Source organism: Pongo pygmaeus, chromosome 14 (assembly GCF_028885625.2).
Source record: "Pongo pygmaeus isolate AG05252 chromosome 14, NHGRI_mPonPyg2-v2.0_pri, whole genome shotgun sequence".
Lineage (NCBI taxonomy): Eukaryota > Metazoa > Chordata > Mammalia > Primates > Hominidae > Pongo > Pongo pygmaeus.
Window position 1 is genome coordinate 79,751,169 of NC_072387.2, and position 4,428 is coordinate 79,755,596.

At 40.1% G+C, this 4,428-nt stretch overlaps 1 pseudogene; it reads left to right on the forward strand.

The window, feature by feature from the left end:
- The first annotated feature begins 1,908 nt into the window (after window positions 1–1,908).
- LOC129012063 (U6 spliceosomal RNA) lies at window positions 1,909–2,009 on the forward strand (annotated as a pseudogene).
- The last annotated feature ends 2,419 nt before the right edge of the window (window positions 2,010–4,428 follow it).

The following is a 4,428-nucleotide window of genomic DNA, read 5'->3' on the forward strand; positions in this document are numbered from 1 at the left end:
GCTTGAAATTCTGGCTGCCAGCATAGCAATCTGAAGTCAATCTGGGACACTCCAGCTTGGTGGGGGAAGGGGCGTCTGCCATTACTGAGGCTTGAGTAAGCAATTTTCCCCTCGCAGTGTAAACAAGGCCCCCAGGAAGTTTGGACTGGACGGAGCTCACTGCAGCTCTGGAAATCCCCTGTTGCCAGACTGCCTCTCTAGATTCCTGCTCTCTGGGCAGTGCATCTCTGAAAGAAAAGCAGCAGCCCCAGTCAGGGGCTTATAGATAAAACTCCCATCTCCGTGGAACAGAGCACCTGAGGGAAGCGGCAGCTGTGGGCATAGCTTCAGCAGACTTAAATGTTCCTGCCTGCTGGCTCTGAAAAGAGCAGAGGATCTCCCAGCACAGCACTTGAGCTCTGCTAAGGGACAGACTGCCTACTGAAGTGGGTCCCAGACCCCTGTGCCTCTGGATGAGGAGACACCTCCCAGCAGGGTTTGACAGACACCTCGTACAGGAGAGCTCCAGCTGGCATCTGGTGGGTGGCCCTCTGGGATGAAGCTTCAAGAGGAAGGAGCAGGCAGCAATCTTTGCTGTTCTGCAGCCTTTGCTGGTGATACCCAGGCAAACAGGGGCTGCAGTGGACCCCCAGCAAACTCCAGCAGACCTGCAGAAGAGGGGCCTGTTAGAAGGAAAACCAACAAACCGAAAGCAATAGCACCAACATCAACTAAAAGGATGTCCACGCAAAAACTACATCCAAAGGTAACCAACATAAAGACAAAAGGTAGATATATCCAAGAGATGAGGAAAATCCAGTGCAAAAAGGCTGAAAATTCCAAAAACCAGAACGCCTCTTCTCCAAAGGATCACAACTCCTTGCCAGCAAGGAAACAAAACTGGACAGAGAATGAGTTTGATGAATTGAGAGAAGTAGGCCTCAGAATGTGGGTAATAACAAATTCCTCTGAGCTAAAGGAGTATGTTCTAACCCAGTGCAAGGAAGCTAAGTACCTTGATAAAAGGTTAGAGGAATTGCTAATGAGAATAACCAGTTCAAAGAAGAACATAAATGACCTGGTGATGCTGAGAAACATAACACGAGAACTTCATGAAACATACACAAGTATCAATAGCCGAATTGATCAAGCAGAAGAAAGGGCATCAGAGTTTGAAGATCAACTTAATGAAATAAAGCATGAACACAAGATTAGAGAAAAAAGAATGAAAAGGAATGAGCAAAGCCTCCAAGAAATATGGGACTATGTGAAGAAATCAAACCTATGTTTGACTGGTGTACCTGGAAGTGATGGGGAGAATGGAACCAAGCTGGAAAACAGACTTCAGAATATTATCCAGGAGAACATCCCCAACCTAGCAAGACAGGCCAACATTCAAGTTCAGGAAATACAAAGAACACCACAAAGATACTCCTCAAGAATAACAACCCCAAGACACATAATCTTCAGATTCCCCAAGGTTGAAATGAAGGAAAAAAATGTTAAGGGCAGCCAGAAAGAAAGGTCGAGTTACCCACAAAGGAAGCCCATCAGACTAACAGCAGATCTCTCTGCAGAAACACTAGAAGCCAGAAGAGAGTGGGGGCCAATATTCAACATTGTTAAAGAAAAGAATTTTCAATCTGGAATTTTATATCCAGCCAAAATAATCTTGATGAGTGAAGAAGAAATAAAATTCTTTACAGAAAAGCAAGTGCTAAGGGATTTTGTCACCACCAGGCCTTCCTTACAAGAGTTCCTGAAGGAAGCACTAAATATGGAAAGGAAAAACTGGTACCAGCCACTGCACAAAGAAACTAAAATATAAAGACCATCGACACTATGAAGAAACTGCATCAACTAATCAGCAAAATAACCAGCTACCATCATAACACAGGATCAAATTCACACATAACAATATTAACCTGAGGGCTCGCTTCAGCAGCACATATACTAAAATTGAAATGATACAGAGGAGAATAGCATGGCCCCTGCACAAGGATGACACGCAAACAATACTAACCTTTTATCTAAATGGACCAAATTCTGCAATTAAAAGGCACAGTCTGGCAAATTGGATAAAGAGTCAACACCCATCGGTGTGCTGTATGCAGTAGACCCATCTCACAAGCAAAGACACATATAGGCTCAAAATAAAGGGATGAAGGAAGATTTACCAAGCAAATGGAAAGAAAAAAAAAGGCAGGGTTGCAATCCTAACCTCTGATAAAAAAGAATTTAAACCAACAAAGATCAAAAAAGACTTAAAAGGACATCACATAATGGTAAAGGGATCAATGCAACAAGAAGAGCTAACTACCTTAAATATATACGCACCTAATACAGGAACACCGAGATTCATAAAGCAAGTTCTAAGAGACCTAGAAAGAGACTTAGACTCCCACACAATAATAGTGGGAGACTTTAACACCCCACTGCCAATATTAGGCAGATCAACGAGACAGAAAATTAACAAGGATATTGAGGACTTGAACGCAGCTCTGGACCAAATAAACCTAATAGATTTCTATAGAACTCTTCACCCTAAATCAGCAGAATATATATTCTTCTTACCACATGGCACTTACTCTAAAATTGACCACAAAATTGGAAGTAAAACACTCCTAATCAAATTCAAAAGAAAGGAAATCATAACAAACAGTCTCTCAGACCACAGTGCAATCAAATTAGAACTCAGGATTAAGAAACTCACTCAAAACCGCACAACTACATGGAAACTGAACAAACTGCTCCTGAATGAATACCGGGTAAATAACGAAATTAAGGCAGAAATAAATAAGCTATTTGAAACCAAGGAGAACAAAGACATAATGTACTAGAATCTCTGGGACACAGCTAAAGCAATGTTTAGGGGAAATTTATAGCATGAAATGCCCACAGAAGAAAGGTGGAAAGATCTAAAATCAACACCCTAACATCATGATTAAAAGAACTAGAGAAACAAAAGCAAACAAATTCAAAAGCTAGCAGAAGACAAGAAATAACTAAGATCAGAACAGAACTGAAGGAGATAGAAACACAAAATATACTTCAAAAAATCAATGAATCCAGGAGTTTGTTTTTTGAAAAGGTTAACAAAATGGACTGCTAGCCAGACTAATAAAGAAGAAAAGATAAAAGAATCAAATAGACAAAATAAAAATGATAAAGGGAGAACACCACTGATCCCACAGAAATACAAACTACCATCAGATAATACTATAAACACCTCTATGCAAATAAACTAGAAAATCTAGAAGAAATGGATAAATTCCTGGACACATACACCCTCCCAACACTAAACCAAGAAGAAATAGAATCCCTGAATAGAGAAATAACAAGTTCTGAAGATGAGACAGTAATTAATAGCCTACCAACAAAAAAAAAACAAAAACAAAACCCCAGGACCAGACGGAGTCACAGCTGAATTCCACCAGAGGTACAAAGAGGAGGTGGTACCATTCCTTCTGAAACTATTCCAAACAATAGAAAAAGAGGGATTCCTCCCTCACTCATTTTTTGAGGCCAGCATCATCCTGATACCAAAAAACTGGCAGAGACAAAACAAAAAAAGAAAATTTCAGGCCAATAACCATGATGAACATTGATGTGAAAATCCACAATAAAATACTGGCAAACCAAACCCAGCAGCACATTACAAAACTTATCCAACACGATTTAAATCAGTGTAATCCCTGGGATTCAAGGCTGGTTCAACATATGTATAACAATAAATGTAATCCATTGCATAAACAGGACAATGACAAAAACCACATGATTATATCAATAAATGCAGAAAAGGCCTTCGATAAAATTCAACACCCTTTCATGCTAAAAACGCTCAATAAATTTGGTATTGATGGAACATATCTCAAAATAAGAGCTATTTATGACAAACACACAGCCAATATCATACTGAATGGGCAAAAGCTGGAAGCATTCCCTTTGACACCTGCACAAGACAAGGATGCCCTCTCTCACCACTCCTATTTAACATAGTATTGGAAGTTCTGGCCAGGGCAATCAGGCAAGAGAAAGAAATAAAGGGTATTCAAATAGGAAGAGAGGAAGGCAAATTATCTCTGATTGCAGATGACATGATGGTATCTTTAGAAAACTGCATCGCCTCAGACAAAACTCCTTAAGCTGTTAAGCAAATTCAGCAGAGTCTCAGGATACAAAATCAATGTGCAAAAATCACAAGCATTCCTATACACCAATAGTAGACAAACAGAGAGCCAAATCATGAGCGAATTCCCATTCACAATTGCTTCAAAGAGAATAAAATACCTAGGAATCCAACTTACAAGGGATGTGAAAGACCTCTTAAAGGAGAACTACAAACCACTGCTCAAGGAAATAAGAGAGGACACAAAGAAATGGAAAAACATTCCATGCTCATGGATAGGAAGAATCAATATTGTGAATATGGCCATACTGCCCAAAGTA